Source organism: Gorilla gorilla, chromosome 6 (assembly GCF_029281585.2).
Source record: "Gorilla gorilla gorilla isolate KB3781 chromosome 6, NHGRI_mGorGor1-v2.1_pri, whole genome shotgun sequence".
Taxonomy (NCBI): Eukaryota; Metazoa; Chordata; class Mammalia; order Primates; family Hominidae; genus Gorilla; species Gorilla gorilla.
In genome coordinates this window covers 85,015,899-85,029,496 of record NC_073230.2, presented here as the reverse complement: position 1 = coordinate 85,029,496, position 13,598 = coordinate 85,015,899, and the positions used below count along the sequence as shown (strand labels likewise).

The window sequence follows — 13,598 nt, the reverse complement described above, 5'->3', positions numbered from 1 at the left end:
GAGAGTTAAATGATTTGCTCAAGACTCCTAAGCCACGATGGGGCAGAACTTGTCCTACATCTTCCTGGGAAGGAATCTATGCCCTTGTCATGGTGCCAGGCAGCATGCTCTGCTGAGTGGCACCAGTGCCACCACACCGAGTTCACTTTCTGAGCTGCTCTCCGATCCACCCCTTACTTTAGACTCTCACGGCCACCAGCTTTGCACAGCCTCCATCAATTCTTTCTTGCATTCTTGTCCCAGCCTCCTAAAGGAAGCGGGTGGACATCTGGGGTGTGATGCAGGGGGGAGAGGGCAGTGGGGTGCCAGGATGAATGGGCACTGTGGTGGGCAGTGCAAGGGGCTAGACTCAGGCGTGCAGACTGGGGGTGTCACTGCTTCCTGGGATATCCTGCTTCCTCGCTACCAAACACACACACACAAAGTCCCAGAATACTGGGCACAGGGGAGCCACTTACCCGGAGGTAACAGGGTGACAGCCTTGGTGCCAAGTGCAGAGCAGAAATGATTTCCTCTGACTCACCAGATCTGGGATGGCAGGAAGAATGGGACGAGAGGAGGGGCACCCTGGGGAGGGAAGGGCGCCTCCCCTGCATCTCGCCTGGCTTGGCTGGGAAATTCAGGAGTCCAAGGTTTACAAGGACTTCTGAGAGGTTGGCTTTGTGGCAACAGGCAGGCCCTGATGGGGGCCCATGTGCAGGGTGGGTGGTGGTCCCCGTCAGAAGAGCACAGTGAGCCCATTGTCAGACAGACTTCTGTCCACACGGACAGACTTCTGCCCTGGAAAGGGTGTGGTCCCAGACCGGGCTGGGGAGGAAAACAGGTGGCAGCTATGGAGTGCCTTACCCTTTCATCTCCAGATGGGAGGGCTTTCAACAGCTCAACAGGGACGGGAACAGGAGGCACATATAGCAGCTGAGGCCCAGGGCACTGCCAACCAGCCAGCCTAGCATGGATGGTAAACGGGGATGCTGCAGATCAAAGAGGCCAAGAGGATCTTTTTTTTCTTTTTTTCTGGTGGGGGGTGGGTGCGGAGGGAAGGGAGACAGAGTCTTGCTCTGTTGCCCAGGCTGGAGTGCAGTGGTGCAATCTCGGCTCACTGCAACCTCTGCCTCCCGGGTTCAAGCGATTCTCCTGCCTCAGCCTCCTGAGTAACTGGGAGTACAGGCACCCACCATCATGCCCAGCTAATTTTTTGCATATTTACTAGAGATGGGGTTTCACCATGTTGGCCAGGGTGATCTCAAAACTCCCGACCTCAGGTGATCCACCTGCCTTGGCCTCCCAAAGTGCTGGGATTACACGTGTGAGCCACCATGCCCAGCTGAGAGGATCTTTTTGTACATCTCAGTGTCACAGCTGCCTCTTAGATGTTCAAGGCCTAAGGAGAAGGAAGCAGGTAAAGCTGTCCAGAGACAGATCTGATCACCTTGGATGACAGTGAGAGCCCCACCAAGGGAGGTAAGCAAGCACCCTGTGGCAGATCTCCAGGTAGGAAATTGAAGTCTCAGATGAGGGAGCTCCATTCGGCCAAGGCATTCTGGGATCCAGTGAAGGACGTGTTTCAGACTTCATGTTATAAGATCTCAGAGTCCACTGGAAAAACCAACACAGAAATAATTAGAGCCCAAGTATAGTAGTTCATGCCTGTAATCTCAGCACTTTGGGAGGGTCACTTGAGCCCAGAAGTTCAAGGCCAGCCTGAGCAACATGGTAAGACCATGTCTCTACAAAAAATGTTTAAAATTAGCCAGGTGCACTCCTGACCCCAAGCAATCCGCCCGCCTTGGCCTCCCAAAGTGCTGAGATTACAAGTGTGAACCGGAGTACGAGACCAGCCTGGCCAACACAGTGAAACCCCATCTCTAATGAAAATACAAAAATTAGCCGGGTGTAGTGGTGGGCACCTGTAATCTCAGCTACTCAGGAGGCTGAGGCAGGATAATTGCTTGAACGCGGGAGGCAGAGGTTGCAGTGAGCTGGGATCGCACCACTGCACTCCAACCTGGCTGACAGAAAGAGACTCCATCTAAAAAATAAAAATAAAAAAATAAAAAATAACCAGGTGCAGTCACACGTGTCTGTAGTCCCAGCTACTCAGGAGGCTGAGGTGGGAGGATCACTCAAGCCCAGGAGGTCGAGGCTGCAGTGAGCTATGATCACGCCACTGTACTCCAGCCTGGGAGACAGAGTGAGACTCTGTCTCAAAGGAATAACAATAATAATTACAATACAGCATAAGATTTAGGAATCAGACTCGTTGAGGACATACGCTTTGGAGGCGATTAGTCCTGGATTCTGATCCTGGCTCTACCCCAGCCTTGGCTTTGTCATTGGGAAATTGAGGCAAGTCCTTGTCCCTCCTCTGGGTATCACAAAGAGTGACTGAATGACTATCCCTCATGGTCCAGGCACAGCTCCCAGCCTACAGTAAATATGGATAAGGACCAGTTAGTAAGGGGTAATCATTGCTATTGCCAGGTAACTACCAGGTTGAAAGGGCTCTGCGTGGGGGATCTGAGAAGCTTCAGAACAGGACAGGTAGGAGTTCCAAGGTGGAAAAGGAAGCAGGGGGTTCCAGGCCAAGGGAAGACCAGGGGCAGGAGAGCCAGGTGAACAGTGGGATGTGGCTGAGTTTCTGGAAGGCAAAAGGAAGAGGTGGGCCGGGCATGGTGACTGGGATTTCAGGCGTGAGCCACCATGCCCGGCCTTAACTTCTTCCTTTCTGATTTGGATGCCTTTTATTTCTTTGTCCTGCCTAATTGCTCTGACAAGAGGAAGGGAAGGCGGCCAATAAGAGTCCATGACCAGGCCAGACATGATGGCTCACACCTGTAATCCCAGCACTTTGGGAGGCCGAAGTGGGCAGATCACCTGAGGTCAGGAGTTCGAGAGCAGCCTGGCCAACATGGTGAAACCCCGTCTCTACTAAAAATAAAAAAATTAGCCAGGTGTGGTGGTGTGCACCTGTAATCCCAGCTACTGGGGAGGCTGAGGCAGGAGAATCACTTGAACCCAGGAGCTGGAGGTTGCAGTGAGCCGAGATAGTGCCACCGTGCTCCAGCCTGGGTGACAAAGCAAGACTCTGTCTCAAAAAATGAAAATAAAAAATAAAAGAAGGAAGAGGTAAGGTTGGGAGACTGGGGACAGGAGGCAGGAATATCTATCATGTGGTATCTCACATTCCTGCTCCAAATGCAACTAGTTGTATCATTCCTTAAAAATCTTCCAGGGAAGGTACCATCGCTTCCCTCCCAACTCCCTGCCATCCCCACCCCCAACACACACACACACACACACACACACACACACACACACACACACACACACACCCCTAGTCAGGCCTCTCATTTTGTTGATTTTACCTATTTAACACCTCCCAGATCCACCTATTCCTTTTTGGCCCGTTCCACTGCCTCCCCACTCACCTTTCTCCAATCTGTTCTGTGCACAGCTGCAAAACAAACGCCCCTCCTAAAATGCACACCAGCCTGGTCACCCCCTGCCTAAAACTTTTCACCAACACCCAAACTTCATCCACTCGCTCATAACCTTCATATATACGTATATATATATATATATGGATATATAATACTATGGAAAGTATTTAAAAATAAAAATATATATATATATATTTTTACAATTTCTTCCCAATTTATTGTACACTTAACGGTTTTGTCAAAAGGGACTTCATCCAAAAATAGCCACAAAATCACAGATTTAGGGCCAGGCATGGTGGCTCACACCTGTAATCCCAGCACTTGGGGAGGCCAAGATGGGTGGATCACCTGAGGTGAGAAGTTCGAGATCAGCCTGGCCAACATGGTGAAACCCTCCTGTCTACTAAAAATACAAAAATTAGCCGGGCATGGTGGCAGGCGCATGTAGTCCCAGCTACTTGGGGGCCGAGGCAGGGGAATCGCTTGAAACAAGGAGGCAGAAGTTGCAGTGAGCCGAGACTGTGCTATGCACTCCAGCCTGGGTGACAGAGGGAGATGTCATCTCAAAAAAATAAATAAATAAAAAATCACAGATTTAGTGCACTAGCTGTGTTTTCCCCCATAACCATTAAAATAAACCCACAAGTATTAAAGGAAACCAGGCCAGGTCTGGTGGCTCATAGCTATAATCCCAGCACTTTGGGAGGCTGAGGTGGGAGAATCGCTTGAGCCCAGGAGTTTGAGATCAGCTTGGGCAACATAGTGAGATCCTATCTCTACCAAAAATTAAAAATTTGGTTGGGGCCAGGCACGGTGGCTCACGCCTGTAATCCCAGCACTTTGGGAGGCCAAGGCGGGCGGATCACCTGAGGTCAGGAGTTCAAGACCAGCCTGGCCAACATGGTGAAACCCCGTCTCTACTAAAAATGTGAAAAAAATTAGCCGGGCATGGTGGCACATGCCTGTAATCCCAGCTTCTTGGGATACTGAGGCAGGGGAATCGCTTGAACCTGGGAGGCACAGATTGCAGTGAGTTGAGATTGCGCCATTGCACTCCAGCCTGGGCAACAGAGCAAGACTTCATCTCAAAGAAAAAAAAAATTGGCTGGGCATGGTGGCACGTGCCTGTGGTCCCAGCTACTTGGGAGGCTGAGGCGGGAGGATTGTTTGAACCCAGGAGGTTGAGGCTGCAGTGAGCCATGTTTGCACCACTGTGCTCCAGCCTGGGCAATAGAGCAAGATCTTGTCTCAATTTTTTAAAAATAATTAAAACATAAAGTAAACCAGGTGTGTGTGTGTGTGCACGCACATGTGATGTCTGTCACAGAAGCTATCCATGCTCCATGCAAATCCTCTTGTCCTTCCCAATTCAGGGATGCTGGTCTGACCTCAATTGCCACCTTCTGGCTGGCTCAGTCCCCCAGAGCCAGGGTGACCTGCTGGGGAGGTGGACACAGGAATGCCACATGGGAGAGACTGATACCAACACAAAGGATTACTAGCCAACACCTGGGCAGGTCTGGTTGACCAAGGTAAGGTGAAGCCAGGGTTATGTTGGCAAATATTTAACAAACTGGCTCTGTGGGGACAAGTGTGATTGGCAGCGTTTGTCAATTGCCATGGTGTAAATCCTCCCAGCACGGCTGAATTCAAGCTACCAACCAGATGTCCCTGAAAGTGGAGTTGGGAAGAGATGCTGACAGTCAGCTCTCCCAGGTCGGTGTGGGCTGGCTATGATGTAGCACTGGTGGGGCCCAGGACATCGTCTTAGGGAGCTCCTGCTCTGTAAGTCCTGAAAGACATGTGGAGAGAAGAGAATGACATTGAGGCCAGGCGCGGTGGCTCATGCCTGTAATCCCAGCACTTTGGGAGGCCAAGGCAGGAGGCTCACCTGAGGTCAGGAGTTTGAAACCAGCCTGGCAAACATGGTGAAACCCAGTCTCTACTAAAAATACAAAAATTAGCTGGGCAGGCTGGCAGGTGCCTGTAATCCCAGCTACTCGGGGGCTGAGGCAGGAGAATCGCTGGAACCCAGGAGGCGGAGGTTGCGGTAAGCCGAGATCACACCACTGCACTCCAGCCTGGGCAACAGAGCGAGACTCCCTCTCAGAAAAAAAAAAAAAAAAAAAGAATGGCGTTGAGAAGGAGGTTGGAAGGTACTGACTAACCAGAGGCTCACTGAAAACAGTTGTGTGCAGGAGAAAGGAAGAGCTACAAGCCTATGCACAAGATTCTTTCTGAAGGTCCACAGCTGGGGAGGCCCAGAAGGCAGGGACTTCCAGGACAGAAGGGGGCCGGAAGCCCTAACCACCCGGTTTTCCTATCACTCCCTGAGACTAGGTGTCATGCTTCTGCTTGTAGGTAGAAATAGCTCCTGATTGGAGGCCAAGAAAGGACCAGATTCTGCTAATCCACAAAATCTGGTGGTCAAGAACTTCACTAAAAGAAGAAGTGAAAGGATTTCCTTCCTGAAGGACCTGCACAGCTGGATTGCTTCCCTAAGACCAAAAAACCCTGGAGCCCTGCTTGCAGAGACCCAGCCCCCTCACTGCACTGCCACAGGACACTGACGGCCTGAGGCTGGAGATGGACACACTCTGCCCACTTATTTGACCCCAACACTCACGGGGTCGGTTGGAATAGCCAGGAAACGTGTACATTCGGGGTCCCAAGAGACAGCGTGTGGGCCGGGCATGGTGGCTCTTGCCTGTAATCCCAGCACTTTGGGAGGCTGAGGTGGGTGGATCACTTGAGGTCAGGAGTTCAAGACCAGCCTGGCCAACATGAGGAAACCCTATCTCTGCTAAAAATACAAAAATTAGTCGGGCGTGGTGGGGCGCCTGTAGTCCTGCTACTCGGGAGGCTGAGGCAGGAGAATCACTTGAACCCGGGAGGTGAAGGTTTCAGTGAGCCAAGATCGTGGCACTGCACTCCAGCCTGGGTGACAGAGTGAGACTCTGTCTCAAAAAAAAAAAAAAAAAAAAAAAAAAAAGAGAAATAGCATGTGACAGGAAAGCCCTGTGTGGTGGAGAGCTGCCGGCCACTGGAGCCAGGGCCCTGACTCTACCCTTTAGGAGGATATGAATTTGGACAGCACTTTCTTCCTCCATGCACTGGCACTAATGGTGCTTGCTTGCAACACCTTATTTTACTGTTGGGAGGCTCAAATGAGACAGAGTCACAGGAGCACTTTGTTTTTTGAGACAGGATTTCACTCTGTCGTGTAATAACAGCTCACTGGCAGCCTCAATCTCTCCGGGCTCAATTGATCCTTCCACCTCAATCTCCTGAGTAGCTGGGACTATAGGCACATGCCACCACGCCCAGCTCATTTTTGCTTTTTTTTTTTTTTTTTTTTTGTAGAGATGAGGTTTTACCATGTTGCCCAGGTGGATCTTGAATCCCTGGGCTCAAGCCATCTGCCTGCCTTGGCCTCCCAAGATGCTGGGATTATAGGCGTGAACCACCACACCCGGCCGACACAGGAGCACTTTGCAAACCGCAAAGCATTGCAGAACAATGAACAGTGAAATGACGGCGATGCCCCAGCCACCCAGCCCCCCTGGGAATCAGCTTCTGTTCATCAGCTCAGGCCACAAAGGAAGTCTTTGGACAAGCTGGATAGTTAGCCACCCAGGGAGTCTGGAAGCTTAGGGAAGGTAGAATCCCCAGGGAGCCCCAGGGGGAGGCAGGACACACCAAGGCAGACAAAGGCACTGAGAGGGGAGATAGGAAGATTCTCAACACCAACCCTGCCGCTGCATCCGGGAAGCATCTCTGCCCTCACAAGGCTTTTAACCTCGCCAGGAAGGCAAGGTGTACAGGACAGCCCACTTTGCTCATCCTCTCCTCCAGAATGTCTGAGAAATGCCTAGTGATTCCTGCCTTCCCTGCCCTCGTCTCTCTCCCTGCCTTCTGCCACTGTGGACCACAGCCCTAAAGAATGACTCCTCTCAAGGAATGGTCTCCTTAGGAACACAGTCCCCCGGAATATGCCAACTCCAATCAGAGGACATCCATGCGACATGAGAAGTTCTGACTATTTTGCAATTCTTTCTTTTCTTTTCTTTTTTCTTTTCTTTCTTTTTTTTTTTTTTTTGGAGACAGGGTCTTGCTGTGTCGCCCAGGCTGGAGTGCAATGGCATGATCTCAGCTCACTGTAACCTCCCCATCCCAGCCTCCCAGGTCCAAACGATTCTCATGCCTCAGCTTCCCGAGTAGCTGGGACTACAGGCACACACCACCACACCCGACTAATTTTTGTATTTTTAGTAGAGATGGGATTTCGCCTTGTTGGCCAGTCTGGTCTCGAACTCCTGACCTCAAGTGATCCGCTCGCCTCAGCCTCCCAAAGTGCTGGGATTACAGGCGTGAGCCACTGCACACAGCCATATTTTGTAGTTCTTGAGATACATGGGGAGATGCTGGACTGAGAGTTGATAGATGTAGATTCCTAGATTCTTTTTTCTTTCTTTCTTTCTTTTTTTTTTTTTGATACAAGGTCTTCCTCCATCGCCCAGGCTCGAGTGTAGTGGTGCTGTCTTGGCTCACTGCAGCCTCAATCTCCTGGGCTCAAGCTATCCTCCCACCTCAACCTCCTGAGTACATGGGAATACAGACACACACCACCATACCTGGCTAATTGTTTGTATTTTTAGTAGAGATCAGGTTTCACCATGTTGCCTAGGCTCGTCTTGAACTCCTGAGCTCAAGCAATCTGCCCACCTCGGCCTCACAAAGTGCTGCGATTACGGGATGGAGCCACCGCACCCAGCTGATAGACCTAGATTTTGATTCCAGTTCTGCTGCTTACTAGCTGAGAGGGGAAGTGGCTAATTCTCTCTAGGCCTTGGTTTGTCCATCTGTAAGATGGGCATAGTGATCCCCACCCTGTGTTCTGGCTGGACAGCATTGTCATGTCAAGAACTTCGCTGAGGACTGGGCGTGGTGGCTCATGCCTATAATCCCAACACTTTGGGAGGCTGAGGAAGGAGGATCACTTGAGCCTAGAAGTTTGAAGCCAGTCTGGGCAACATAGTCAGACTCCATCTCTACAAAAATTTTTAAAAAGTAGCTGGGTGTGGTGGTGTGTGCCTGTAATCCCAGCTACTTGGGAGGCTGAGGTGGGAGGACGGCTTGAGCTGGGGAGGTCAAGGCTGCAGTAAGCTATGATTGTGTCACCCTACTCCAGCCTGGGTGACAGAGTGAGACCCTGTCTCAAAAAAAAGAAGACCCAGATCTTCAGGAAAGAAGAAAGGACATGATAAACAATAAATGTGAGTAAATATGAAAGACAATCTTTTTACGCTTAATTTGTTTAAAATATATATGACAATTTAAGTCAAAAGTAAAAACGTTTGCCAGGTGCGGTGGCTCACGCCTGTAATCCCAGCACTGTGGGAGGCTGAAGCGGGGAGATCACGTGAGGTCAGGAGTTTGAGACCAACTTGGACCACATGGTGAAACCCCATGTCTACTAAAAATACAAAAATTAGTCGAGCGTGGTGGTGCATGCCTGTAATCCCAGCCTGTGTGATCCTTTATGGGAGAGAGAGAGCATAAGGAAGTCTGCACTTGGATTCCTCCAGATTCCTATGACTATTTTTTTTTTTTTTGAGACATAGTTTTGTTCTTGTCGCCCAGGCTGGTGTGCAATGGCACGATCTTGGCTCACTGCAACCTCTGCCTGGCAGGTTCAACTGATTCTCCTGCTTCAGCCTCCCGAGTAGCTGGGATTACAGGCACGTACCACCATGCCTGGCTAATTTTTGTATTTTTAGTAAAGATGGGGTTTCACCACGTTGTCCAAGGTGGTCTCAAACTCCTGACCTCAGGCGATCTGCCCCCCTCGGCCTCCCACAGTGCTGGGATTACAGGTGTGAGCCACCGTGCCCGGCCACTATGACTTTTTCCTTTATGATCCAGCTGAGGTAGGATGTGGGACTCAACTCCAGAGGCAGGGAATCAAACTCTGGACCAGATTGAGGACTAGCTAAAACAGAAAAGAGGCAAAAGCACCCCTGCATGAGGCAGAGGTAAAGAGGACTTCTTGAGCTCAGGAGTTTGAGACCAGCCTAGGCAACATGGTGAAACCCTGTCTCTACCAAAAATGCAAAAATTAGCCAGGCATGGTGGAGTACCCCTGTGGTCCCAGAAAAAGAAAAAGAAAAAAGAATTAACCACCAATTCTTCACCAACTCTTCCAAAACATAGAAGAGGAGAGAATGTTTTCCAACTCATTCTATGAGGTCAGTATTACTCTGATACCAAAAACAAAGACATCACAAGAAAAGAAAAATACATAGCAATATCTCTTATAAAATAACTAGGAATAAATTTAACCAAGGAGGTGAAAGAACTATATACTGAAAACTGGCCGGGTGCCGTGGCTCACGCCTGTAATCCCAGCACTTTGGGAGGCCAAGACGGGAGGATTACGAGGTCAGGAGATCGAGACTATCCTGGATAACACGGTGAAACCCCGTCTCTACTAAAATACAAAAAAATTAGTCAGGTGTGGTGGCAGGCACCCGTAGTCCCAGCTACTCAGGAGGCTGAGGCAGGAGAACGGCATGAACCCGGGAGGTGGAGCTTGCAATGAGCTGAGATCGCGCCACTGCACTCCAGCCTGGACGACAGAGCAAGACTCCGTCTCAAAAAAACAAACAAACACAACAACAACAACAACAAAACTACAAAACGTTGTTGAAAGAAGTTAAGGAAGACCTAAATAAAGTTTTTAAAATCTCACATTCAGATGTTTCAGCTGTGGACCTCTCAAGAACTGCAAAATATGGCTGTGTGCAGTGGCTCACGCCTGTAATCCCAGCACTTTGGGAGGCCAAGGTGAGCAGATCACTTGAGGTCACGAGTTCGAGACCAGACTGGCCAACATGGCAAAAAAAGTCTCTACTAAAAATACAAAAATTAGTCGGGTGTGGTGGTGTGTGCCTGTAGTCCCAGCTACTCGGGAAGCTGAGGCATGAGAATCGCTTGGACCTGGGAGGCTGGGAGGGGGAGGTTGCAGTGAGCTGAGATCATGCCACTGCACTCCAGCCTGGGCAACGGAGCAAGACCCTGTCTCCAACAACAACAACAAAAAGAATCGCAAAATAGTCAGAACTTCTCATGTCGCATAGATGTCCTCCGATTGGAGTTGGCATATTCCGGGGGACTGTGTTCCTAAGGAGACGATGAGAGGAGTTATTCTTTCCGGCTGTGGTCCACAGTGGCAGAAAGCAGGGAGAGAGACGAGGGCAGGGGAGGCAGGAATCACTAGGCATTTCTCAGACATTCTGGAGAAGAGGATGAGCAAAGTGGGCTGTCCTGTACACCTTGCCTTCCTGGCGAGGTTAAAAGCCTTGTGAGGGCAGAGATGCTTCCCGGATGCAGCGGCAGGGTTGGTGTTGAGAATCTTCCTATCTCCCCTCTCAGTGCCTTTGTCTGCCTTGGTGTGTCCTGCCTCCCCCTGGGGCTCCCTGGGGATTCTACCTTCCCTAAGCTTCCAGACTCCCTGGGTGACTAACTATCCAGCTTGTCCAAAGACTTCCTTTGTGGCCTGAGCTGCTGAGCTAATGAACAGAAGCTGATTCCCAGAGGGGTTGGGTGGCTGGGGCATCGCCGTCATTTCACTGTTCATTGTTCTGCAATGCTTTGCGGTTTGCAAAGTGCTCCTGTGTCGGCCGGGTGTGGTGGTTCACGCCTATAATCCCAGCATCTTGGGAGGCCAAGGCAGGCAGATGGCTTGAGCCCAGGGGTTCAAGATCCACCTGGGCAACATGGTAAAACCTCATCTTTACAAAAAAAAAAAAAAAAGCAAAAATGAGCTGGGCGTGGTGGCATGTGCCTATAGTCCCAGCTACTCAGGAGATTGAGGTGGAAGGATCAATTGAGCCCGGAGAGATTGAGGCTGCCAGTGAGCTGTTATTACACGACAGAGTGAAATCCTGTCTCAAAAAACAAAGTGCTCCTGTGACTCTGTCTCATTCGAGCCTCCCAACAGTAAAATAAGGTGTTGCAAGCAAGCACCATTAGTGCCAGTGCATGGAGGAAGAAAGTGCTGTCCAAATTCATATCCTCCTAAAGGGTAGAGTCAGGGCCCTGGCTCCAGCGGTCCACAGCTCTCTACCACACAGGGCTTTCCTGCCACACACTCTCGCTGTCTCTCTCTCTCTTTTTTTTTTTTTTTTTTTTTTGAGACAAAGTCTCACTCTGTTGCCCAGGCTGGAGTGCAGTGGCACGATCTCAGCTCACTGAAACCTCCACCTCCTGGGTTCAAGTGATTCTCCGGCCTCAGCCTCTCGAGTAGCGGGACTACAGGTGCGCCACCATGCCTGGCTAATTTTTGTATTTTTAGTAGAGATGGGGTTTCATCATGTTGGCCAGGCTGGTCTTGAACTCCCAACCTCAAGTGATCCACCCACCTCAGCCTCCCAAAGTGCTGGGATTACAGGCAAGAGCCACCATGCCCGGCCCACACGCTGTCTCTTGGGACCCCGAATGTACACGTTTCCTGGCTATTCCAACCGACCCCGTGAGTGTTGGGGTCAAATAAGTGGGCAGAGTGTGTCCATCTCCAGCCTCAGGCCGTCAGTGTCCTGTGGCAGTGCAGTGAGGGGGCTGGGTCTCTGCAAGCAGGGCTCCAGGGTTTTTTGGTCTTAGGGAAGCAATCCAGCTGTGCAGGTCCTTCAGGAAGGAAATCCTTTCACTTCTTCTTTTAGTGAAGTTCTTGACCACCAGATTTTGTGGATTAGCAGAATCTGGTCCTTTCTTGGCCGCCAATCAGGGGTTATTTTTTTTTTGTTTTTTGTTTTTTGCTTTTTTTTTCAGACAGAGTTTTGCTCTTTGTTGCCCAGGCTGGAGCACAATGGCACGGTCTCGGCTCATCACAACCTCTGCCTCATGGGTTCAAGCGATTCTCCTGCCTCCACCTCCCATGTAGCTGGGATTACAGGCACCTGCCACCACGCCCCGTTAATTTTTGTATTTTTAGTAGAGACAGGGTTTCCCCATGTTGGCCAGGCTGTTCTCGAACTCCTGACCTCAGGCGATCCACCCGCCTCGGCCTCTCAAAGTGCTGGGATTACAGGCCTGAGCCACCATGCCCGGCTAATTTTGTATTTTTAGTAGAGACGGGGTTTCCCCATGTTGGTCAGGCTGGTCTCAAACTCTCGACCTCAGGTGATCTGCCTGCCTCGGCCTCCTAAAGTGCTGGGATTACAGGCCTGACCCACCGCGCCCGGCTCAGGAGTTATTTCTACAAGCAGAAGGATGACACCTAGTCTCAGGGCATGACAGGAAAAGCGGGTGGTTAGGGCTTCCTGCCCCCTTCTGTCCTGGAACTCCCTGTCTTCTGGGCCTCCCCAGCTGTGGACCAGCAGTGGTGCCGGCGTGGAGACGGGTGGGAAACTGCTGGTGTCCAATCTAGATTTTGAAGTGTCAGACACCGATATTTGGGAACTCTGCAGAATCTGGAACGCTGAAGAAGGTGGCTGTGCACTACGATGGCTCTGGCCGCAGCTTAGGATCAGCAGACATGCGCTTTGAGCGGAAGGCACACGCCCTGAAGGCCATGAAGCAGTACTACGGCACCCCTTTGGCTGGCCGCCCTGTGAACATTCAGCTTGTCACATCACAGATTGATACATGACAGACACCTGCACTTAGCGTAAACAGAGGTGGCATGACTAGAAACCGTGGCTCTGGAGGTTTTGGTGGTAACGGAGGCACCCGGGGATGCACCCGTGGAGGCGACCGGGGAAGAGGCACAGGCGCCGGCAGGAATTCAAAGCAGCAGCTTTTCGGCAGAGGAGATGGACGCCTATAATGCCAGAATGGACACCAGTTAAGCAGACCAGCAAATCCGCGTGCGTAACAGGACCCAGGCGGCTCCTCTCGCTCCATGGTGGGGAGGCCGTGGCTGGGGCTGTGCGGCCAATGATGGATTTGTTTCTTTTGTGTTTTAAAGTAGGATTTAAAAACTCGTGTAAAGATGTTTTTTCTTTCTTTCTTTGTTTTTAAATTCTGAAACAGAAAAAAAAATCCCACGTTCACGTGTTGAAAGTTTGAAATACCGGCCGGGCGCAGTGTCTGATGCCTGTAATCCCAGCACTTTGGGAGGCCGAGGTGGGGGGATCACAAGGTCAGGAGATCGAGATC

General features: G+C 50.7%; 1 pseudogene; it reads left to right on the top strand.

The window, feature by feature from the left end:
• The first annotated feature begins 11,904 nt into the window (after positions 1–11,904).
• Positions 11,905–13,288, top strand: LOC101137008 (THO complex subunit 4-like; annotated as a pseudogene).
• Positions 13,289–13,598: the final 310 nt, after the last annotated feature.